The following is a 26662-nucleotide window of genomic DNA, read 5'->3' as shown; positions in this document are numbered from 1 at the left end:
GGTTAATAGGGATAGTTGATTTAGACTAGGACTCTGAGAAATAGCTGAGGTAGGATAATAGTGAGCTTTCAGCACAAACACCCAACTGCGCTAGGCTAGATAGTAACAACAGAAGAACAAGTGGTGACTCTCAAGGCTGGGAATTAACAGATAAGCGGTACGACAGAAACCTTTACGAGAACTGGGGGAAAGGGTAGAGAATGCTCTGTATTGCACATGCTTAATAAGATACATGAATATTACGACAACACCCATCATGACAAAATGTCTCATTTAAATGCACATGCGATGTATGATGTGGGAGGTAACCTGGACGTTGAAGGGCGTTACGGGACGTTCTGGTGAGAATGTGAACCTCAGTGCTCTGATTGGAAGGAGCCAGAAGGGGAGGCTGATTCAGCCAAATGGTGCTGTATAAGTAGAGGATGGTTTCCTGGTCTCGGTGTGTCTCGGTTGGAGAGACACCCGGGGGCTGCAGACTCGTAAATAAAGGAGTTCCTTGTTTCCACGACTTTGTCTCTGGCATTGTGATTGCGAGCACTCACATTTGCATCTCACACATGATAACAAATTTTTACCCCTAATTTTATAAACATCTGATATAATTTTTTTAATTGCACTTCATTAATAACTTCCAAAAAAATAATATAGTTTATTAATCTGGGGAACTCATAATAAAATTATAATGATTTGAATTGAATTGAATTCCTTTATTGTCATTCAGACCTTACGGTCTGAACGAAATTTCGTGCCAGCAGTCATACATACAATCATACAATAATAAACAACACTAAACACAAATTAACATCCACCACAGTGTATCCTCCAAGCACCTCCTCATTGTGGTGGAGGCAAAAATCTTAGGGCTGCAGTCTCTTCCCTCCTCTTCTCCCTCTGCGCTGAGGCGATTCCCCACCGGGCGATGGCACAAACAGTCCTGCGGCTCACCGAACCCCGCAAACGGGCTGGCTCAAACACCGCGGCCCGGGGTGATCGAAGCTGCCGCCCTCCAGTCCAGCGGACGCAGCCGCTGGCCCGCGGCTGAACCCCGGACTCAGGTCATAGCCACCAGAACGCCGTCCCAGCCACCCGAGCACCATTCCAGCCTCGAGCCGGATCGCCCTCACGTGAGTGCCGTTCCTCCCTCGAGCTGACACTGCCTACTCATATTATTCTATTGTAAGTTATTTTTATGAATTTGTTCAAGATGGATTCCAGACTACATTTGGCTAACTGGGCTGTAGTCCTGTTTGCTTTTACCGTATTTCTTGAATAGGATTGTTGCATTTGACATTTTGCACTTTACAGAGTCAGAAGTACTTTGGAATCTCACAATCAATCCATCCACGTATTCTGTAGCCTCTCCTTTTGGAACATTAGGACGCAGGTTATCAGATTTAGCTAACGTTTTATGCCAGTTAGTTTGCCCAATACACTTTTTTTAATTTTGAAGTGACATATTTTCTCTCTCTCCTTTTGGCCTAGGTTATTCAAAATGATTTGTAACCTTTTACTGATATGCAGAGTGAAATAAAACAAATATTTGTTTAATATCTATAATTTCCTGATATTTCATTATTAATTCCATTTCTATTTCTGAGGAATTAAAGTTTACTTTCATAACCATCTCCCTTTTTATATCCGTGTTTAATTTTGTTGTTGTTGTAGTTGTTATATTTGTGAAGCTCTTAAAATCCACTAATCATTAACCTTATTTCTATCTCTTTATTTTTTTGGCTTCCCCTAGTGTTTATCCTCTAATACTCTAACACCCCCCCCCCCCCCCCCCCGAAGAACCCCAGTAATTGTCAGATAACCTATAATCTGACAGTAATTGTCGGATAACCTATAATCCCTATATGAACCATATGAGTTCATAAGGGTTAAAATATGATGAAGGTTTGACGGCACTGGGCCTCTACTCACTGGAGTTTAGAAGGATGAGGGGGAACCTCATGGAGACATACCCAATTGTGAGGCCTGGATAGAGTGGATGTGGGAGTGTAAACGGGTCCTTTTCAGAATGGCAGGCAGTGACTAGTGGGGTACCGCAAGGCTCAGTGCTGGGACCCCAGCTATTTACAATATATATTAATGATCTGGACGAAGGAATTGAATGCAACATCTCCAAGTTTGCGGATGACACGAAGCTGGGGGGCAGTGTTAGCTGTGAGGAGGATGCTAGGAGGCTGCAAGGTGACTTGGATAGCTTGGGTGAGTGGGCAAATGCATGGCAGATGCAGTATACTGTGGATAAATGTGAGGTTATCCACTTTGGTGGCAAAAACAGGAAAGTAGACTATTATCTGAATGGTGGCCGATTAGGAAAAGGGGAGATGCAACGAGACCTGGGTGTCATGGTACACCAGCCATTGAAAGTAGGCATGCAGGTGCAGCAGGCAGTGAAGAAAGCGAATGGTATGTTAACATTCATAGCAAAAGGATTTGAGTATAGGAGCAGGGAGGTTCTACTGCAGTTGTAGTGTCTTGGTGAGACCACACCTGGAGTATTGCGGACAGTTTTGGTCTCCTAATCTGAGGAAAGACATTCTTGCCATAGAGGGAGTACAGAGAAGGTTCACCAGACTGAATCCTGGGATGTCAGGACTTTCATATATGGATAGACTCGGCTTGTACTCGCTAGAATTTAGAAGATTGAGGGGGGATCTTATAGAAACTTACAAAATTCTTAAGGGGTTGGATAGGCTAGATGCAGGAAGATTATTCCGGATGTTGGGGAAGTCCAGAACAAGGGGTCACAGTTTAAGGATAAGAGGGAAGTCTTTTAGGACCGAGATGAGAAAAACATTTTTCACACAGTGTGGTGAATCTGTGGAATTCTCTGCCACAGAAGGTAGTTGAGGCTAGTTCATTAGCTTTATTTAAGAGGGAGTTAGATGTGGGTGGCCCTTGTGGCTAAAGGGATCAGGGGGTATGGAGAGAAGGCAGGTACAGGATACTGAGTTGGATGATCAGCCATGATCATATTGAATGCCGGTGCAGGCTCGAAGGGCCGAATGGCCTACTCCTGCACCTATTTTCTATGTTTCCACCAGTGGGAGGGTCATGGACCAGAGGTCATAGCCTCAGAATTAAAGGACATTCCTTTAGGAAGGAGATGAGGAAGAATTTCTTCAGTCAGAGGGTGGTGAATGTGGAATTAATTGCCACAAAAGACTGTGGAGGCCAAGACAATGGATATTTTCCCCACATTCTATAAACTGAAATGGTTTATTGAAAAAAGTATCTCATATGAAAAAAATTGTTAAAAGTGGATAGTTGTATTAAAGAAGCAACATCCAATGGTCTAGAAAACATGAGGCTGGCACCACGAGTGGATGGTGAAGGTACCAGATTATTGGAATTTTAATGCATTTAGTTTAAAGCCGAATCTAAAACCTTTAATAGATAAATTTGTCATCTTACCATTCTTAACCTAACTAAAAACTAACCCATCTCAAAGACACAGGTTTTTTTTCCCCAGTGCAGGTGCCTCACAAAATTTTAAATCCTTTGTCTGACGCCATTCTTTGCGCCCTGCATTCATCTTTCTGACCCAAATGGCACCATGCAAACTTGCACGTGGCTCAAGTGAAAATCCAGATACCATTATCCTTGCAATCCTGATTGGTAATTTTGTCCCTAACTCATCATATTTCCTCTGCAGTACCTGTATCTTGGTTCTACCTGTGCACTTGGTTTCTTCAAGGCTGGAGTTGCAAAATCCTATGGTTTGCTGTTGTGCTACTGTGCAGAGGCCAATGGGGCTTTTCATTTCAAACAATCAGAAAAAACTTTCCTTTCTCTTTTGTCATACAGTCACAGCTGCTGTAGTCACCATTACATAGCTCCGACAACCCGGGTGTGGTCCTGACCTCAGCGACAGTCTGTGTACAGTTTATACGTTATCCATGACTACACAAATTTCTACATTCACCAATTAAGGTTTTAGATTAGGCTTTAAACTAAATGCATTAAAATTCCAATAATCAGGTCCCCTCACCATCCACTCGGGGTGCAGCCTCATGTTTTCTGCCCACATACCATAGATGTGCTGACAGCTTAACCAACGTTAATCAATTAATCACTCCTAGCTTAAGTAAGTAGCAAAATAATCAATGGGGAAATATTTAGTATACGACAGGGCTGGGGGGTTTTGGGGGTGTGGAGGGTGCCGATGAGAGTTCCCCCCCCGATCGGCCCTCCCAATCCTTGCCTTGTGCCCAAACACCAGGATCGTGGGACAAAAATGCAACCAGAACTTGATGAGCAGCCCCCTCAGATATTGGTAGAGGGACAGCAACCTCGTAACGTCCCATCGTGATGTCATTGTGGCAGTTGGCAGCCAGCTTGAGAGCCCATTGTGATTGGTGCACTGAGAGGCATTGTGACATCATCACTTTGAGAAGGTGGTTTTGGCCATTTAAAAAATGTCAATGATTAATAACACACACACGCACGCACGCACGCACGAACACCAAAGGTTATATAGAGATAAGAGGGAAAAGGGTAACTAGAGAGAGAGAGTGGGACCTCTCAGGAATCAAAGCAGTCACCTCTGTGTGGAGCCACAGGAGAAGGGCAATGTCCTCAATGAGTATTTACAGAGGAGAAAGACAGTAGGACAAAGGAACTTGGGGGCAGTCAATGGAAGTGTCTTGAGAGCAGTCAGTGTTACCGTCGAAGAAGTACTGAAGGTACTGTTGTGTATGAAGGTAGACAAATCTCCAGGATCAGATATATCAGAGGACATTGCAGGAAACTAGAGGAAATTGCGGGAGCCCTGGTTGAAATTTACGAGTCGTCCTTAAATAAAAGAGAAGTGCTGGAAGACTGGAGGGTGGCAAATGTTGTGCCTCTTTTCAAGAAGGGCTGCAGGGAAAATGCTGGGAATTATAGACCAGTGAGCTTAACATCTGCAGTTGGAAAGTTACTAGAGGTTATTCTGAGGGATATGTTATACAGGCATTTGGATGGGCAAGGGCTGATTAGGGATAGTCAGCATGGTTTTGTACGTGGGAGGTCGTGTCTCAAAAATCTGATTGATTTTTTTGAAGACGTGACCAAAAAGGTCAATGAGGGCAGAGCTGTAGATTTGTGTACATGGACTTCAGTAAGGCATTTGACAAGGTTCCACATAGTAGGCTGCTCTGGAAGGTTAGATCGCATGGGATCCAAGGAGAGATTTAAAAAAAAAATTTGTATTCAAATTTATTGTCATTGTCTCAGTTAGAGACAACAAAATGAATTTCCCTTACAGGCAGTATCATAAAAATAAAAATAAATAAATAATAAAACATATTAAAAATAAAATACAATTTAAAAAAAAGCACAAACACTGAAAGTCCACGACACAACATAACACAGTGGCTCCAAGGTGAGGAAGGCACCATAGTCCAGCCAGCCTCCCCTCCGTTCTTCCCAGATGTTCACTCGTGGTCGAGGCCTTCCTAGCACCTGCAGTCGCCGCCCCGGGTGGCCCGATGTTCAAGCCCTCACGCCAAGGAGAGATAGCTGAATGGACAGCAAATTGGCTCCATGGAAGGAAGCAAACGGTGATGGTGGAAGGTTGCTTCTCAGACTGGAGGCCTGTGACCAGTGGTGTGCCTCAGGATTCGGTGCTGGGCCCGTTACTGTTTGTTATCTACATCAATGATTTGGATGAGAACGTACAGGGCAAGATTAGCAAGTTTGCTGATGATACAAAAGCAGGATCTGGATCGATTGGCGGAGATGGTTGATGGAATTTAATACAGAGAGGTGTGAGATGCTGCATTTTGGGAACTACACAGTAAATGGTAGGCCTCTGGGTAGTGTTGTAGAGCAGAGGGATCTAGGAGTGCAGGTGCATGGTTCCTTGAAGGTCGAGTCGAAGGTAGATAAGATGGTCAAAAAGGCTTTTGGCACTTTGGCCTTCATCAGTCAGAGTATGGAGGGATTGCAGCATAGGTTCACTAGGTTAATTCTCGTGATGGCGGGACTGTCATATGATGAAAGAATGGGGCGACTGGCCTTGTAATCACTGGAATTTAGAAGAATGAGAGGGGATCTTATAGAAACATATAAAATTATTAAGGGATTGGACACGCTAGATCCTTGAAGGTCGAGTCGCAGGTAGATAAGGTGGTTTAAAGGCTTTTGGCACTTTGGCCTTCATCAGTCAGAGTATTGAGTATGGTAGTTGGGAGGTCATGTTGCAGTTGTATAAGACGTTGGTGAGACCGCATTTAGAATATTGTGTTCAGTTCTGGGCACCATGTTCTAGGAAAGATATTGTCAAGCTTGAAAGGGTTCAGAAAAGATTTATGAGGATGTTGCCAGGACTCGAGGTTGTGAGCTATAGGGAAAGGTTGAGTAGAGTCCATGGAACACAGGAGGATGAGGAAATATCTTAGAGATACAAAATCATGAGAAGAATATATCAGGTAGATGCACAGATTCTCTTGCCCAGAGTAGTGGAATCGAGAACCAGAGGACATAGGTTCTAGGTGAAGGGGAAAAGATTTAATAGGAATCCGAGGGGTGACTTTTTCACACAAAGTGTGATAGGTGCATGGAACAAGATGCCAGAGGAGGTGGTCATGGCTGGGACTATTCCATCGTTGAAGAAACAATTGGACAGGTACATGGATAGGACAGGTTTGGAGGGATATGGATCAAGGGCAGGCAAGCGCAGGGACTAGTGTAGCTGGTACATTGTTGGCCGGTGTGGGCAAGTTGGGCTGAAGGGCCTGTTTCCACACTGTATCACTCGATGTATCACTATGGTGCCTGTAATTTTTGCTCCCTTCTTTCAGTACCTGGAACCATTCTATAGTACAAAGTATTTTAGAAAATCAAAATGAGTGTATCCACATCACAAGATAGTTCGTAAAACTGGGATATAGGCCATCAGGTTCATAAAACTCTTGATTTCTCGTTATTTCTGCTATTTTGTATTTTGAATTGCAAAACAGATGCAAACAATGTGTTTAAAATCAATGCCATTTTCAAATTTTCCATTTAAACTGTCTATGCCTCTAAGGGATCTGCACATACCAATTCAATATTTTGGATTATTGGAAAAGCAAATCAACAGAAGAATGGCAATAAACAATTAATCTTACCTCCAAACATTAACCAAATAGAGTAGATAAAGGCAAAATAAACTTCGAAGTACAAGAATAAGAACTTTGCAATATCAAACATCATCCTGACCACTGTGATAACTATGGGTCCTATAAAACTGATGGAGAAAAAAATGAAAAATACAGTAAGATAAAATTTCTAAAAAACACTAAACCTATCTAAATTGCATTATCTGAAAAGATTTACAGTTGAAGATCTATCTCAATGATGTAATCTTTAAATATCTGTAATTCCAGCTGTAGAACACTTATTGGCAATTTGGAATGTTGGATTTTTTCCCATCCATTTTAATGACTCTGAATATAAACTAAAGTGCCCAGCCAGTAGTACAAATTTATAAATTTATTTTTATCAAGGTCCACTTTCTTTAAAGATGTGAACAATTACTCTCAGGAATTATTCCGTAGTTCTTTCAAATTTTAGATTAAAAACAAACTGATATTTATCAACCTTGTATTCGTAATGTGTGGGAATGAACTGCAGATGCTGGTGAACACCAAAGGTAGACACAAAAAGCTGTAGTAACTCAGAGCGGGTAAGGCAGCATCTCCGGAGAAAATAAATAGGTGACGTTTCGGGTCAAGACACTTCTTCAGACTGAGAATCAGGGGAAAGGGAAATAAGAGATATGAAAAGGTACAAAGAAACAACTGAATGAAAGTCCTTCAAACTGATCTTAGTGTGGGAAGAAAGCTGGAAGAGAGGTGGGGTTGGGACAAAGCCATGATAGTGACACATGGATACAGGTGAGGTGGGGCTTGACTGGCAGATGGGCGGACAAAAGCCAGACATGGGAAAATGTCAAAGGCTGTGAGAAAAGGAGAGAAGAGGCCCAAAATATGAAGCAACATGAAAGGATAGAGGTGGAGGTAGATGGGAGAAGAAGAAAAGGGAGAGGGGATAAAGGGACCGGGATAGTGGGAGAAATGCGTGTTTTTCCGGGCGGTGCACATGGAAAGAGGGTGGGGGGGTTAATTAGTTGCAATTGAAGAATTTAATATTCATACTATTGCGCTGTAAGCAACTCAAGTGCAAAATGAAGTGCTGCTCCTCCAGTTTGCTATGGCCTCACTCTGCCAATGGATGTGGACCAGGGCATAAAACTGTTCTCATATTTCCCCCCTCTATTCCCTGTGCATCACTTGGATGTGCCAGGTAGTGATACAGGAGGTGCTTAGGCAAGATCCCACATATCAGGATGTATTGAGAACTTGCATCAAGCCAATTACGTTCTAGGGCATGGAAATTGTTCATTAACGTTATCTTCAGTACATGTAAAGAGTGTTAACGCATTATCTGCATGGGTAAGGCAGTTCTGAATGCAAATTATTAAAGCACCATGAATCCCATGCATCTTAATCTTCTGGAGCAGCCTACTAGGAGCAACCTTGTCAAATACCTCTTTAACATCCATGTAGTTCAAATCCACGTCCATACCCTCATCAATCACCTCCTCAAAAAACTAAATCAAGTTTGTAAAGCATGACATTCCCCACACAAACTCCTGATTACTGTCCCTAATTAGACTCTATTCCAAATACAAAACCCATTCCCAACAATCCTCTCCGTAACTCAGCAGACAGGCAGCATCTCTGGAGAGAAGGAATGGGTGACGCTTCGAGTCAACACCTTTCTTGAAGATCCCCAACACCCTTTCTTGAAGAGTCTTGACCCGAAACATCACCCATTCCTTCTCTCCAGAGATGATGCCTGTCCCGCTGAGTTACTCCCGATTTTTGTGTTTTTCTTCAGTTTAAACCAGCATCTGCAATTCCTTCTTACACAATCCTCTCAATAGTTCCTTTCATGAAGGAACACTGACATGAAGTTCACCGTCCTATAATTTCCTGAATTATATCTATTTCCATACTTAAACAAATGAACAACATTGGTTGCTCTTCATTTCTCCAAGACTTCACCTGTGACTAGATTGAAAAGATTGAGAGCATAGTTGAAAAGGGATTTTGTGAAGCAGCCTTTAAAAGGTGCCCAGTAAATTGGAGAAGGCTTGACAGGAAGTTCGGAGTTCCAGAGGGTAAAGGGGCTGTCCCACTGCGGCGACCTAATTGGCGAGTTTAGAAGAGTTTAGGAGAGTTTGAAAAAAATGTCATGTTGAAGACCTCCTTCGACTATGTAGAAGACCTCCATTGACCTCCTTCGACTATATTGAAGACTAGCTTCGGGAAAATTGGATACCGAACAGTGGAGAGTGAAGACGACCTCCTTCGACCTTCCTTCGACTATGTTGAAGACTATCTACGACTACCTTCGACTACCTTCAATTACCTTTGACTATCCTCGATTACCCATGAATAACATGCCGACCGACTACGACCTACTTTGACTAAACCTACGAGTAAAAAAAGTATCTATTTTTTCCATGGTGACCTTTTTTTACTCGCGGGCATTTTTCAACATGTTAAAAAATATGCCGCGACCTAGCTGAGGCCTCGAGTACATGGGGACTACTCTCGAGCATGAAGGAGAGTTACAAAGACCTCCTAGGACCTCGTGTCGACCATGCTGCGAGTATAAGTCGAGGGCAAACTCGTCTGAACTCGTGGATTAGGTCGCCGCAGTGGGACAGCTTTTTAAGGGGAAAATTGAAAGAATGTTGGGAGGAAGGGTTGTGGGATGGTGTGTGGGGACCAGGCAGAGTTGAAACACAAAAAACCTAAACCGTTGAGCCAGCAGAGATAGAATTAGATAAGGCTAAGGAGGGATTTCAATATTTACATTGTAGATGTAAATAAATAACTCCTTCACGACAGAGGGTCATGACTTAAAAGAGCGGTCGCCACTCGCAATGCTATCTGTGGCTGCTCAGGGAATTTCAACTGAGCTGTCGTAATTTTGTCTGGATTATAGTGGTGGGCGGACCATCAGTTGCTGGAAAATCGGTATTCAACCTGTAATATGTTAATTTATCCTTTTAAATAATAGCCTTGTTTGTCCCCTTACATATTTGGTGGATTGCCCTGTTAACTTTATGCGACTCAAGCTCTAGAATACCTAGATCACTCTGAACACATACTTTAAAAAAAACATTATTTTACCTGAAAGCACGAAGATGCTTCATATGCTTCAGCCATAAAGGAATCAATGACAATGCAATAAGGCGGTGACGTGCAATCTTCAGATTTCCTGTCATACCAAGTTCAACCAAGAAGGTGCAAATCACCACTACTAAAAAGGTCAGGATAATGCAGTCATGTGCATGCCTGCATAAAGAATATATTCAGTGTTACAAAAGTGGGATTCATAATTACTAACTACAAGTGGGCAACTTATCTGTCATACTGCAAAAGTCTAGAGATCTTACATTAAGCAATACAGGTGGTTCTGTTATAACGTGATGGTTGCATTCCTAACAAAATGTCTAGCCATTCTTGAAAGACAACCCTCTCAACCCAGGAATTAGTCTGATGAATCCCCCTTGGACTGCCTCTAATGCCACTATATCCTCTTTTAGGTAAGGAAGCCAAAACTGTGTGAAGTATTCTACATGTGACATCATAAATACCCCATGCAAATAGACAATAGACAGTGCAGGAATAGGCCATTCGGCCCTTCGAGCCATTCACTGTGATCATGGCTGTTCATTCACAATCCGCGTTCCTGCCTTCTCCCCATATCCCTTGACTCCGCAATCTTTAAGAGCTTCATCTAACTCTATCTTGAAAGCATACAGAGAATTGGCCTCCACTGCCTTCTGAGGCGGAGAATTCCACAGATTCACAAGGACATTCACAGACTTGTCACAAAGCCACAAGCTGTATGCTTTGGGTCGTTGTCCTGTTGGAGGTGAACCTCTGCCCCAGTCTGAGGTCCAGAATGCTCTGCAGCAGGTTTTCATCAAGGATCTACCTGTACTTTGCTCTGTTCATCTTTCCCTCGATCCTGACTAGTCTCCCAGTTCCTGCCACTGAAAAATATTCCCACCGCATGATGCTGCCACCATGCTTCACCGTAGGTATGATATTGGCCAGGTGATGAGTGGTGCCTGGTTTTCTCCAGACGTGACACTTGGCATTCAGGCCAAAGAGTTCAATCTTGGTTTCATCAGACCAGAGCACTAGAGAAAACAACCCTTTTGCCAAACTTCAAGCGGGCTGTCATGTGCCTTTTACTGAGGAGTGGCTTCCGTCCGGCCACTCTACCATAAAGGCCTCAAGTTCAAGTTCAAGTTCAAGTGAGTTTATTGTCATGTGTCCCTGAAGGACAATGAAATTCTTGCTTTCCTTCAGCTCACAGAACATAGTAGGCATTTACTACAAAACAGATAAGTGTGTCCATATACCATAATATAAATATATACACACATGAATAAATAAACTGATAAAGTGCAAATAACAGAAAATGGGTTATTGATAATCAGAGTTTTGTCCGAGCCATGTTTAATAGCCTGATGGCTGTGGGGAAGTAGCTATTCCTGAACCTGGTTGTTGCAGTCTTCAGGATCCTGTACCTTCTACCTGACGGTAGCAGGGAGATGAATGTGTGACCAGGATGGTGTGGGTCTTTGATGATACTGCCAGCCTTTTTGAGGCAGCGACTGCGATAAATCCCCTCGATGGAAGGAAGGTCAGAGCCGATGATGGACTGGGCAGTGTTTACTACTTTTTGTAGTCTTTTCCTCTCCAGGGCGCTCAAATTGCCGAACCAAGCCACGATGCAACCGGTCAGCATGCTCTCTACTGTGCACCTGTAGAAGTTAGAGAGAGTCTTCCTTGACAAACCGACTCTCCGTAATCTTCTCAGGAAGTAGAGGCGCTGATGAGCTTTCTTGATAATTGCATTAGTGTTCTCGGACCAGGAAAGATCTTCAGAGATGTGCACGCCCAGGAATTTGAAGCTCTTGACCCTTTCAACCATCGATCCGTTGATATAAATGGGGCTGTGGGTCCCCCTCCTACTCCTTCCAAAGTCCACAATCAGTTCCTTGGTTTTGCTGGTGTTGAGGGCCAGGTTATTGCGCTGGCACCATATGGACAGTTGCTGGATCTCTCTTCTATACTCTGACTCATCCCCATCAGTGATACGCCCCACAACAGTGGTGTCATCAGCGAACTTGATGATGGAGTTCGCACTGTGATTGGCTACGCAGTCATGAGTATAGAGTGAGTACAGCAGGGGGCTGAGCACGCAGCCTTGAGGTGCTTCCGTGCTGATTGTTATCGAGGCTGACACATTTCCACCAATACGAACAGACTGTGGTCTGTGAATGAGGAAGTCGAGGATCCAATTGCAGAGGGATGCGCAGAGACCCAGTTCTGCGAGTTTGGTAACCAGCTTGGAGGGGATGATTGTGTTAAATGCCGAGCTGTAATCGATGAATAACAGCCTGACATATGAGTTTTTGTTGTCCAAGTGGTCCAGAACGGAGTGGAGGGCCAGCGAGATCGCATCCACCGTTGATCTGTTGTGGCGGTAAGCGAACTGCAGTGGGTCCAGGTTTTTGTCGAGGTAGGAGTTGATTTGCTCCATGATCAACCTCTCAAAGCACTTCATCACCACCGGCGTTAGTGCCACTGGTCGATAGTCATTGAGGCACGTCACCTTACTCTTCTTGGGCACTGGTATAATTGATGCCCTTTTAAAGCAGGTGGGGACCTCAGACCTCAGAAGTGAGAGGTTGAAAATGTCCGTAAAAACTCCAGCCAGTTGGTCCGCACAGGTTTTTAGAACACGACCGGGTATACCATCAGGTCCAGGCGCTTTTCGGGGGTTCACCCCTCTGAAGGATTTCCTGACGTCGGCCTCTGTGACTGAGACTGAAATGCCATCACAGCGAATGGGGGATCGGGAAGGCACATCAGTATTCTCCTTATCAAAGCGTGCGTAAAACGCATTGAGCTCGTCAGGGAGTGATGTTTCGCCGACATTCGAGCTGCCTCCTGGTTTCGCCTTGTAGGAAGTGATTGCATTCAGGCCCCGCCACAGTTGCCGAACATCTGCCTCATCCTCCAGTTTGGAGCAGAAGTCCCTTTTGGCCTTTTTGATGGCCTTACCATGGTCGTATCTGGACTTCATGTAGGCCACTGTATCATCGGACGTGAATGCCCTGTGTCTGGACTTCAGAAGAGTGCGGATCTCAAAGTTCATCCAAGGTTTCTGATTGGGAAACACTCGGAAGGTTTTTGTAGGGATGCAGTCCTCCACACATTTCTTTACGAAGTCTGTAACGACTGTGGCGTATTCGTTCAAGTCCGTTACCGAGTCCTTGAACATTGCCCAGTCTAAAGACTCCAAACAGTCCTGGAGTTGTTCCTCTGCCCCCCCCCCCCCCCACCCCCGACCAGCTCTGTACTGTCCTCACCTCTGGGGGTGCGCTCTTCAATTGCTGCCTGTAGGCAGGAAGAAGCAGCACCGCGGTATGGTCGGATTTACCGAAGTGAGGGCGAGGGATAGAACGATAGGCATTCTTGATGGTGGTGTAGCAGTGGTCGAGGGTGTTAGGTCCTCTGGTGCAGCAGGAGACATGTTGGTGGAAGTTAGGGAGTGATTTCTTTAGGTTTGCCTTATTGAAGTCCCCAGCAATGGTGGTAAATGCCTCGGGGTAAGACGTCTGGTGTTTGTTGACCACGGCGTGCAGCTCCTCCAGTGCCAGACGGACGTCTACCTGGGGTGGGATGTAGACTGTGGTCAGGATAATGGAGGTGAATTCCCTTGGGAGGTAGAAGGGACGGCACTTCACCGCCAGATGTTCGAGGTGTGGAGAGCAGGAGTTGGACAGGACTGCCACGTCTGAGCACCACGCAGAGTTGACCATGAGGCAGACGCCACCTCCTCTCCCTTTCCCAGATGCCAGTGTATGGTCCATACGGTGGATGGAGAACCCTTCAGGCTGGACCGCTGAGTCTCGGGAGCTGGAGGTGAACACAGAGCATTCCCTCAGCTCCCTTTGATAAAGCAGCCCTGCCCTTAAGTCCTCCACTTTGTTTTCAAGGGACTGTATGTTGGCCAGTAGGATAGTAGGGAGAGGGGGCCGAAGTCTCCTGCGCTTCATTCTGACCTGAAGTCCTGCCCGTCGGCCACGTTTCCGGACACAATGGAGGCCTCCCCTTTGTTTCCAGGTACTGTGCTTGCTGTACCTGCTGTTTCTGCGGACCTGCGCTGGAACGGGGATTCCCGCACAGACGGCAGCTCCAGCTCCGTAACGAACGGGGGTTCCCTCAAAGTCGGTAGCTACAGCTCCGTTGGTCCTGGAAGATCCATCCCGTCGGCTCTGGGGGTCATCCCGGGGTCTCCAGGTACCGTACCTGGGTTCCTCAGTCGGGTCGGGTGATTTCCAGCCAGCGTGGGAAAATTTAAAGTCCGGGGCTCCCGCAGCTGCGGGAGATCGCGAAATTGTGAGAGCCTTGACGTGTTCAAGCAGCTTGTCCGAAACGGCACCGATATCTGCCGTTTTTCTGATCCAGGTAAGTTGTTGGAAGTTGTAATTGAGCCTTTTATGTTCTGGAGCTCCGCAAAAGTCGCCGCAGGCAGGCGCCATCTTGCTCCCGGACTGATTGGTGGAGTGCCGCAGATATAGTTGATATTCCGGAAGGTTCTTCCATCTCGACAGAGCAACTCTGGTGCTCTGTCAGAGTGACCATCAGGTTCTTGGTCACCTCGCTGACCAAGGCCCTTCTCTCCCGATTGCTCTGTTTGGCCGGGCCGCCAGCTCTATGAAGAGTCCTGGTGGTTCCAAAGTTCTTCCATTTAAGAATGATGGAGGACACTGTGCTCTTCAGGACCTGCAATGCTGCAGAAATTTTTTATACCCTTCCCCAGATCTGTGTATCGACACGATCCTGTCTCGGAGGTCTCCAGACAATTCTTTCAGCTTCGTGGCTTGGTTTTTGCTCTGACATGCACTGCCAACTGTGGGACCTTATATAGACAGGTGTGTGCTCTTCCAAATCATGTACAATCTATTTAATTTATCACTGGTGGACTCCAATCAAGTTGTAGAAACATCTCAAGGATAATCAATGGAAACAGGATGAACCTAAGCTCAATTTTGAGTGTCATAGCAAAGGGTCTGAATACTTATGTAAATGTGATATTTCAGTTCTTTATTTTTTAATTACTTTGCAAACATTTCTAAACACCGGTTTTCGCTTCTTCTGGGGTATTGCGTGTAGATTGATGATAAAAAAATAATGAATTTAATCCATTTTAAAATAAGGCTGTAACATTACAAAATGTGGAAATAGTTAAGGGGTCTGAATACTTTCTGAATGCACTGTATATTTTGAAGGGCTTAAGTGTGCAATTAGCCTAATTCAACGTCAGTAAGGACAAATGCCTTGAGACATCTTTGCTTCACAAAACACATTTGCCAAATTTTACATCAACTGTCCCTCACTGTTTCCACTGGCTGAAATGGCAATAACCAGAGTACTCCGTTTAAAATAATTGGCAAAAAAAGTGGAAACAAGAGGTTTTTTTTACAATTTGAGTTGTGGTAAACTGTAACACACTGTTTGATCACGTGGTGAAAGCAGATTCAACAATTGATGTTGAAAGGAAAATTGATAAATATTAGAAGGGAAAATATTTGGGGAGTTGTCAGGGAGTTAGGAAATATTGGGGATAATAATTGGAAAGCTTTACCAAAAGCCAGCATACCAAAATACCATCTTTTGGTGCTTTATTGTTCTGCATCCAAATACAATTTACTGTCAATACTGTTTCCATTTCTCTGGATAACATATGCTTGGAATGGTTCTGCCAGCAACAACTGATTCCACTTTTAAGGTTTTATATTCTTTCTTTTCCAAATTTCATCCCAGTCATAATTTTTAAAAAGTTGAGTTTTTGCTTTGCTTTATTTAAGTGCTTTATTGGCAGCCATGTGTTTTAAAGTCACTTTATAAATTTAAAAAACATTTCTAAAATACTGCAGATGTTGAAAAGCTGAAATAAAACAAAACAAAACAAAAACTTCTGAAAACACTCAGCCATTCAGGATGCATCTCTAGAAAAACAGTTATCATTTTTGACATTTTTCTCTCTACAGATGCTCTCTAATCTAATAAGTACTTTCAGCATTTACCGTTTTACAAAAAGCAATTCAAAGGTTCAAGTTATGTATGTTATAAAACATGTATCTATTTTCACACCTCTGTTTAAAAATACTTCTCAGTTACAAAGAAAAATAGCTAAAGAACAGTTCTGAGTCAATTATTTATCTCAAAATCCGTTACTAAAAGCTGATACAACGGGCATTGTAGGCGCAGGAATTTATAATAAAAACGTAAACACATGAAAGTTTGACAAAATACATTGACAGAAATTAGATTAGATTAGATTAAACTTTATTAATCCCCTTATTCAGGGGAAATTCTGATGTCCTTGCAGCACACTAATAAAAATACAACATAGATTCAAAAAGAAGTTCAACACAAAAACATCCCCCCACAGTGATTCCCACTGTGGGGGAAGGCACAAAGTCCAGTCCCCATCCTCTTGTCCACCCAAAGTCGGGCCTATTGAGGCCTCCACAGTCGCCGCCACGGCGCCCGATGTTCTCGCCGGGTGATGGTGCTTCGGCGTCGGGAGAACCCCCAGCGGCTTGGGGTGCCGGGAACGGCCGCCTTCCCACCGGAGCCTGCGGCTTCCAAGCCAACAGACCGCGCCGGACGGAGCTCCGCACACTGGTGATCTCAGCAAGAGATCCCAGGCTCCGGGATGTAAAGTTCAGCGTCGCAGCTGGCCGCTCCACAGAACCGCGGCTCCACAATGTTCTTGTCGGCGGTCCCAGCATACTGGAGTTCCAGCACGGCGACCCAGGAAAGGCATCGCCCGCTCCGCAATAGCGCTCCAGCGCTGCGCCGCCGCCAAAGCCGATGTTCTGCGCCGCCGCCAAAGCCGATGTTCTGGCCCGGTCCCCTCAGGGAAACGTCGCTCCAGGACCCGCTGGTAGGCTGCGAGGACAGGTCGAAGTCGCTGCTCGGAGGAAGGCAACCCCTCCGACCAGGTAGGGACTCGAAAAGCAGTTTCCCCCTTCCCCCCCACCACCCCCCACACATAAAAAGATTAGGCCCCCTGACTACACACTCAACGTACTAAAAATAATAAAAAAGAAGGGAAAAAAAACGGACAGCTGCAGGACAGGCAGCCGTTCAGGACAGCGCCTCCTCCTCCTAAACACAAGGAAACATCTTTATTCGTAATCATTATATCCATCTTTGCTTCACAATGTGAATAACTTTTTTAAATGTTTTGCGTATTATTTATTTGATGGCATTACAAACGTAGTTGGATTGGATTGGATTGGATTCAATTTATTGTCATTGCACTTTTCAGTGCAACAAAATGGTTTAGCCTGCAGTCATAACATAGAATAAATAACAAACACTCAACACAGTTTAAAGTCCCAAAGTCATTGTCTCTTCCCTCCTTGCTCTCCCTCTGTGCTGAGGCAATCCAAGCCTCCGATGTTGCGACCCCGCCGGGTGATGGTAAGTAAGTCCCGCGGCTGAATCCGTGCTCCGCAAACGGGCCGGTTCAAACTCCGCGGCCCCGGGGTGGTCGAAGCTGCCGAAGCTGCCGCCCTCCAGTCCAGCGGACGCAGCTGTAGTTGAGGGAGCTCCGGAAAAACAGGTCACCAACCTGTGAGCTCCCGATGATGTTGTCCACTGGCCCGCGGCCGAGCCTCCAAGGCTCCAAAGTCGGGTCGGAAGTTGGGTTGCACCGCAACCACAGCCCCGAAGTCGGCCAGCCTCACGTTGGTAAGTCCTGGCTCTGCCTCCGCAGCCTCGAGGTCAGTCGCAGTTGGAGACCGCCAGCTCTGCGATAGGCCTCAGCGCAGACAGACACGGAGACAGGGGATACGGCAGGAAAGGTCGCATCCCCCCCCCGAAGGAAGAGTCAAAAAACATACCACACCCACCCCCCACACATACACAACTAAATAAACTGCAACAACGGGACAAAAGAAAACAAAAAACAGAAAAGACAAACGGACTGCAGGCGAGCCGCAGCTGCAAGGCAGTGCCGCCACTTCCGCAATAGTAATCCTCTTTAAAGACAATTATGTTCAAAAGCAAGTTTAACATACCACCAATCCAGGAAGTAATAATCTTTCATCAAGTCAAGTGTAGTAATCTGTTTCTTTAAATTGATTTCGTCCTATAATAAAATTGTACGTGTTTATACAAAATACATGTTTCCAACAATCATTTCACGTTGCAACTTCAAAGAAAAACTCTAATTTCCTTGAAGATGTACAACAGAGCAATGACAGTAATTCAAAAGCATCTCATTAGTTGTTATATATTTCATGACAAATCAAGGCCATGAAGGACAATGTCTATTAATATAAGTGTTACCTTTCTTTGCTGAGAAGGTAGTGGAAATAATATCATTTGCTTAAGGATCTGAGGTAGGCAGTAGAGAACCTAAGTCATTCAGGAACTTCACTAATAACTTACTGGAATTGCATGTGAGCAAGCCCACAATGCAAACAACTGTTTGCCCAGAAAGGTCTCAATAGTCAATTCTCAATAGCGCACCACTGCTGAGCTCTAGACTCAGTCATCTTCAATTGTTTCATCGATGCCCTCCTTTCTGTCATTAGATCAGAACTTGGGTCATTTACTGATGATTGCACAATGTTCACTTCCAGTACCGCAGTACCTCAGCAAATGAAAAACTTCATGCTTGCATGCAGACACATCTGGACAACATAAAGGCATGTGCTGATAAATGTCAAAAAACATTAAAACCACTAAAGCGCCAGGCAATAACATCTAAACATGATGATTGTAATGTGTAACATTTACAAAATGTACTGCAGGTTCTTGTCCAGATGACACTGACAGAATCCATTGCTTTTACTACAAAGGACGATAGCAGGAGCATGGGCATCCCACTACCTGCAGGCTACCCTCCAAATTGAAAAGTATTCTAGTCTTGCAATTATATTGTCAATCCTTCATGGTCGCTGGGGGAAATCATAGACCTTGCTATCATAGGATTTTGAGAGTATTTTCACCAGAAGAACTGCAACAGTTCAAGAAACTGGCTCACATTTTGTCAAGGACAACGTTTACCAAGTGATGTTGCTAGTACATGATCCTAGTGATGTGACCCAATACTTATTTCCTATTTTCCATAAATTCATATACTCATCAGACGGATCCTAGTGAATATAAAGGAAGCCATTGCATACATTTTATGCTGCATCCCTTCAACCAAATACAAATTAATTGTGCATTGAAATCCCAGAGTAAAGTTTAGAACCTTCTGGCCCTGTCTCACGGTGCAAGTCCACCCACGAGTGATCCCGAGTTTAAAACAAATCAAACTCGTGGTAATCACGTAGAATTAATGTAGCGGGAACGTCGGAACTCGTAGCGCAGGTACTCGGGAAACTTGTTAACTCGTGAAAATCTTTCAACATGATGAAAGATTTCCACGAGTCAAATTAACTCTTGAAGTAAACATCTTTAACTTTTAAACTCGTTGTAAGAACGTAAGTAGCCCGTGAGTTTACCGTAGTGACTCATAATAATAATAATAATATATCTTTAATTGTCATTGCACGTCAGTGCAACGAGATTTAGTGTGCAGCTCCACTGATGTACAAGAAAGGTAAATAAATACAATACATAAATAAACAAGCTGAATTGATTGACGTGACCATCTGAGGGAGACTGTCCAAAGGGGGTGGGTGGGGGGGCACTCATTAGGGCCGGTTCAGAGCCGCTATAGCTCGTGCGATAAAACTGTTCCTGAGTCTGGAGGTTCGGGCGTAGAAGGCCTTGTAACGTCTGCCGGAGGGAAGTAGTTGAAACAGACCGTGGCAGGGGTGTGATGAGTCCTTATGGATGCTGAGGGCCTTCCTGAGGCACCGCGTGTGGTAGATGCCCTCCAAGGCTGGTAGCTCTGTCCCGATGATCCTCTGCGCTCTGTTGACGACGCGCTGAAGAGCTCTCCTCTCCGCCTCCGTTCAGCTGAGATACCACACAGAGATGCCATACGTTAGTATGCTCTCTGTGGTGCAGCGGTAGAACGTTGTCAGCAGCTGTTGGGGCAGACCAGTCTTTTTTAATGTCCTCAGGAAGAACAATCGTTGCTGTGCCTTCTTGACCAGCGCGGCGGTGTTTGTGGACCATGTGAGGTCGACCATATTCATGAGTCTACCGTGGGCACTCTTTAACTCAGCGGGACAGGCAGCATCTCTGGAGAGAAGCAATGGGTGACGGGATGAAGTTTCCAAAATTCTGCTGCGTCTTTGTGTTACTCCAGCACTGTGTGTTCACTTTTTGTCAACCAGCATCTGCCCTTTCTTGTGTATGATATTATTTGTATCTGTGGCAGTTGATTGTCGCTCCCTTCAGTTTCCCAGGGGGTCGGGACGGGGGAGATACTGCCTAGTGACGATCTCATTTATCCAACGACTTACACTCTCTTGAAGGAGAAATGGACTAGGCGACTGCAGACTGCAGTCTGAAGAAGGGTCTCGACCTGAAATCTCGCCCATTCCTTTTCTCCAGAGATACTGCCTGTCCCGCTGAGCTACCCAAGCTTTTTGAGCCTATCTTCGGTTTAAACCAGCATATGCAGTTCCTTCCTGCACCTCTAAAATCTGTGCCATTATTCAGTATTCCAATTTTTGTTTTATTTTATAATTCTGGATAATATCGCCCCGCTCGTTGGTCATACGCCTCTACCCCACCCCTGGTGCTTTAAGTGCATTTTTCTTTTACCCCCGGGAGGAAAAAAAATCAAATCCAGGAGTTCATCTGGAGCAGTTCTCGGACATAACAGCGAATGAAGAGAAATTGGCGGGTTATTTAGAAATTAATCCTTAAAGAGAGTGTAACTCGTTGGATAAATGAGGTCGTCACTCGGCAGCATCTCTCCCCTCCCCCCCGCCCCCCATCCCGACCCCCTGGGAAACTGAAGGGAGCGACAATCAAATGCCACGGATACAAATAATGTCATACACAAGAAAGGGTAGATGCTGGTTGACAAAAAGTGAACACACAGTGCTGGAGTAACACAAAGACGCAGCAGAATTTTGGAAACGTCATCCCGTCACCCATTCCTTCTCTCCAGAGATGCTGCCTGTCCCGCTGAGTTAAAGAGTGCCCATGGTAGACTCACAAGTCATTACGGTAAACTCACGGGCTACTTACGTTCTTACAACGAGTTTAAAAGTTAAACATGTTTACTTCAAGAGTAAATTTGACTCATGGAAATCTTTCATCAAGTTGAAAGATTTTCACGAGTTAATAAGTTTCCCGAGTACCTGCCGTTAGCGTTACGAGTTCCGACGTTAGCGCTACGTTAATTCTACGTGATTACCACGAGTTTGATTTGTTTTAAACTCGGGATCACTCGAGGGTAGACTCACACCGTGAGACAAGGGTTTTAGAATCCGGGAAACATAGGGAGGAGAAATAACAAACATTATTTTCAATAGATTTTTTGTTTGAGTGGATGAAATATATATTTCTCCTTGAACAGTTCCACTTTTATTTAAAGTCAATAACAATGGAGCTAGGTGCAATGCTGATGGTGTTCATGAAAACAGATAAATATTGACATGCACTTTGTTCATCAAACTAATTTCTTTACCTGAGGCCAACGAGAATGGCAATGAATTTGTTCTTGTGAAACCTGATCTTTCCTCCATTTTTTCCACTTTCGCATTGCATTCCTCAAGGTTAAGAATTCACGGATCTCCACAAATATTATAAACAGCATTTCCACAGCACAGAAGATACTCAGTGCTACAGCCCACGTTTCCTAGAAATAAATATTGCTGTTAAAAAATGTATTATAATACTGAAGGTACACAAAATTGCTGGAGAAACTCAGCGGGTGCAGCAGCATCTATGGAGCGAAGGAAATAGGCGATGTTTCGGGCCGAAACCCTTCTTCAGACTGATGGGGGGTGGGGGGGGGGGAAGAAGGAAGGAAAAGGGGAGGAGGAGGAGGAGCCCGAGGGCGGGCGGATGGGAGGGTGGGAGGAGACAGGTAGAGGGTTAAGGAAGGGGAGGAGACAGCAAGGGCTAGCAAAATTGGGAGAATTCAATGTTAATGCCATACGGACGCAAGGTCCCCAGACGGAATATGAGGTGCTGTTCCTCCAATTTCCGCTGTTGCTCACTCTGGCAATGGAGGAGACCCAGGACAGAGAGGTCGGATTGGGAATGGGAGGGGGAGTTGAAGTGCTGAGCCATCGGGAGTTCAGGTAGGTTATTGCGGACTGAGCGGAGGTGTTCGGCGAAACGATCGCCCAACCTACGCTTAGTCTCCCCGATGTAAATCAGCTGACATCTAGAGCAGCGGATGCAGTAGATGAGGTTGGAGGAGATACAGGTGAACCTTTGTCGCACCTGTCTCTTGGGTCCTTGAATGGAGTCGAGGGGGGAGGTGAAGGGACAGGTGTTGCATTTCTTGCGGTTGCAACGGAAAGTGCCCGGGGAGGGGGTGGTGCGGGAGGGAAGGGAAGAATTGACGAGGGAGTTGCGGAGGGAGCGGTCTTTGCGGAAGGCAGACATGGGGGGAGATGGGAAGATGTGGCGAGTGGTGGGGTCACGTTGGAGGTGGCGGAAATGGCGGAGGACTGATTATAATACTGATGTTGTTTACTTAGTCCTCATTAAAACGAGGTAGGATATTGCAATGAATTTTGACAGCATCTCCTTGTTTATCACTAATATTTAAAAAATAGACAAAATATTTCAAAATGCCCATTTTTGCACTTATCAATGCATGATTAATGTTAAAGATGAACCAATCATGACACTGAGCTATAGAAATAGTTATGGAAAACAAAGGCAATCTACTGCTAAATGTGGTAGGATTTTACTGGAGTTTCCTAAATTCTCAGATTAGTGAGGAAACTGTGAATCATGTGTGATCATGTGTGAAACTAGCACTGGCTCAAGTGGTGGAATTTATGCAGGAATAATAATGAACATCCAGAAAAAGGGGCAAAAACAGGATAGGATGGACAAGATTAGTGGAAAAAAGAAGTGTGTTCTGAGGTGCATAAACAAACTGACATGCTTTTCGTAAGTTCGTAAGTCATAAGAGCAGAATTAGGCCATTTGATCGATCGAATCTACACCGCCATTCAATCCTGGCTGATCTATCCTTCCAATTCAACCCCATTCTCTTTCCTTCTCCCTGTAAAATTTGACATCTTTACTAATCAAAAATCTGTCAACCTCCCCTTTAAAAATACCCAAAGACATGGCCTCCATAGCCATTTGTGACAAAGAATTACACACTTTCACCACGTTTGGCTAAATAAATTCATCCTCATCTCCTTTCTTAAATGTACATCCTTTTAGTCAGAGGCTGTACCCTCTGGTCTTAAACTCTTCCACTGGTAGAAATATCATCTGCACATCCACAATATCCATGCCTTTCATTATTCGGAAAAGTTTCAATGAGGTTCCCGTCATCCTTCTAAACTCCAGCGAGTATAGGCCTAGATCCATCATCACCGGGATCATTCTCGTAAACTTCCTCTGGACCCTCTCCAACGTCTGCACATCCCTTCTCAGATATGGGGTCCAAAACTCCAAATGCAGTCTAACCAGTGCCTTATAAAGCCTCAGCATTAGATCCCTGTTGTTATATTCTAGTCCTTTACAACTGAATGCCAATATTGCATTTGCCTTCCTTACTACCTATTCAACTTCAAATTAATATTTTGGGAATCAATCTTGCAGCAGCAAGACTGACCACGAATCCTGACCAAATTCCTTTGCTCCTCTGATTTCTGAATCCTCTCTCTATTTAGAAAACAGTCTGTGCCTTTATTCCTACTACTAAAGTGCATGACCGCACACTTTGCTACACAGTATTACATCTGCCACTTTGCCCCCTCTCCCAACTTGTCCAAGACCTTCAGAAGACTCCCTGCTTCCTCAAAACTACCTGCCCCTCCACTACCTTTGTAACATCCGCAAAGCCATCAATTCCATCATCCAAATTATTAATATACAACATGAAAAGTAGTGGACTCAACACCGACCCCTGTGGAACACCACTTGTCACCGGCAGCTAATCAGAAATAGACCCCTTTATTCACACTCTTTGCCTTCTGCCATTCAGCCAATCTTCAATCAATGTTAGTATCTTCCCTCTATTACCATGGGCTCTCAACTTGTTTAGCAGACTCATGTACGACACTTTATCAAAGGCCTTCAGAAAATCCAAATGAACATCATCCATTGTCTATCGTGCTATTTACTTCTTGAAAGAATTCCAACAGGTTTGTCAGTCAAGATCTTCCCTCAACAAAACCATGCTGACTGACCTATTTTATCATATGCTTGAAACCTCATCCTTAATAATGGACTCATAAATCTTACCAACCATTGAAGTCAGGTGAACCGGCCGATAGTTTCCCCTCTTTTGCCTTAGTCCCTTCTTGCACAGAGGAGTAACATTTGCAATTCTCCAGTCCCCTGGGACCACTCCTGACTCTATTGATTAGTGAATGATCACTACTAATGCCTCCACAATTTCTCAAGCTACCTCTTCAGAACCCTGGGATGTAGTCCTTCTGGTCGAGGTGACTTATCCATCTTCAGAACTTTTAGCTTCCCAAGCACTTTCTCCTTAGTAATAGCAACTCCACTAACTTCTGCCCGGATTCTCTTGAACTTCTAGCACGGTGCCTTCCATCATGAAGTCTGATGCAAAAAACATATTGAATTCTTGCAAAGATGATATCCCCTACTCTCAATTCCTCTGTCAATGCCGCATCTGCTCCCAAGATGAGACTTTCCATACAAGGACATCTGAGACATCTGAGATGTCCTCATTCTTTAGTGAATGTGGTTTCCTCCTGGCTGTCAGAGATGGATTCCTCACCCATGTCTCTTCTGTGGTCCGTAGTTCTGCTCTTGCTCCCTCTCACCCCCCCCCCCCCCCCCCCACCCCCCCCAGACACAATAAGGATAGACTTCCCCTGGTCTTCACCTTTCATCCCACCAGCCTCTGCATTCAACACATCATTCTCCAACATTTGCAGGAAGGAACTGCAGCTGTTGGTTTAAACCTAAGAGACACAAAAAGCTGGAGTGCCTCAGCAGGTCAAAAGGAATAGTGACGTTTTGGATCGAGACCTTTCTTCAGACCGAGAGTCAGGCGAAAGGGAAATTAGAGATATAGATGGTGATATAGAGAGATATAGAACAAATGAATGAAAGATAGGCAAAAAAGTACAATGTTAAAAGAAACAGGCCATTGCTAGCTGTGGACTGGGTGAAAACGAGTTACAGCCAATGAGACTTAACAAGACGATTTTAAACTTAGTACAATGACTTATGTGGGGGAAGAACAGAGATAGAGGGATGCCAGGGTTACTCAAAGTTAGATAAATTAATATTCATACCACTGGGTTATAAATTGCCCATGTGAAATATGAGGTGCTTTCCCTCCAATTTGCATTTGGCCTCACTAACAATGGAGGAGGCCCAGGACAGAAAGGTCACTGTGGGAATGTGAAGGGGATTTAAAGTGTATGGCAACCAGGAGATCAGGTAGGTCCAGGCGGAATTATCAAATGTGTTCAGCGAAACGACCGCCCAGTCTACTTTTGATCTTGCTGATGTATAAGAGTTCACACCTTGAACAATGGATGGTTGAAGGAGTTGCATGTGAACCTCTATCTAATCTGAAAGGACTGCCATGGTCCCTGGACAGAGTCGAGGGAGGAGGTATAGGGACAGGTGATGCATCTCCTGCGGTGGCAGGGGAAGGTACCTGGGGAGGGGGTGGTTTGGGTGGGAAGGGATAAGTAAACTAGGGAGTTGCAGATGGAACGGTCTCTGCAGAAGGCACAAACGGATAGAGATGGGATTATGTGACTATTTGTGGGATCCCGTTGGAGGTGACGAAAATGTTTGGAGATGTTACCCCGCAGCTCTGCTTCGCCTCAGGGCCTATTCCACTTTAATTCAGCTGCCCATTCATTCCGACCTTTTCTATCCAGGACTTCCTCCACTGCCATAGTGAGACCACATGCAAACTTGATGAACACTGAACTCTCCAACTTTAGGTAATTTCCACAAACACTTATGTTTTCTGGCTTAATAGTAAATTACTCTATTTAAGCATTTTTTTGTGATACATGTGCAAATTCAATTTAACAATATTAAATACCTGAATAATACCTGAAAAAAGTAATAATTTGGCACCCACTTGTGCAGCATCATTAAAATAGCCCAAGTAAAGATGAAAATGAAATCCATTACAATCAGCAATAGGTTTGCTTTACTGTAAAAACAAAAAGATACTTTTATTTTCTCCATTATGATATTTAGCCTTAAGACAAATGATAGATGTTCATGAAAAGCACCATAATAGGAAATAGGCTGACATCATCAAGAAAGCAAAATGACAAGAACTACAAATTCACATGAGCTGGGAGTATTCCAGAGATTACAACTCTCTCGAATTTGGAAAGAGGTGAGATGATCTGATCGAAACTCAAACTTTTAATCGAGGTTGATATGGTAGATACTGTGCTCTTGTTATCCCTGCTTTCTTAATTCCCTATATTCAC

The 26662-nt window shown here is 44.4% G+C and overlaps 1 long non-coding RNA gene across 1 annotated transcript; it reads right to left on the bottom strand.

Moving 5' to 3' along the window:
* Positions 1–211: 211 nt before the first annotated feature.
* On the bottom strand, positions 212–21145 carry LOC116988482. The gene is made up of 3 exons (XR_004415959.1): positions 21135–21145; positions 15827–15831; positions 212–391 (listed from the first exon to the last, which is right to left on the bottom strand). It is a non-coding gene; the product is annotated as an uncharacterized LOC116988482 (long non-coding RNA).
* Positions 21146–26662: the final 5517 nt, after the last annotated feature.

The sequence above is a fragment of the Amblyraja radiata genome, chromosome 27 (assembly GCF_010909765.2).
Source record: "Amblyraja radiata isolate CabotCenter1 chromosome 27, sAmbRad1.1.pri, whole genome shotgun sequence".
Taxonomy (NCBI): Eukaryota; Metazoa; Chordata; class Chondrichthyes; order Rajiformes; family Rajidae; genus Amblyraja; species Amblyraja radiata.
This window is presented reverse-complemented; position numbering and strand designations above follow the sequence as displayed.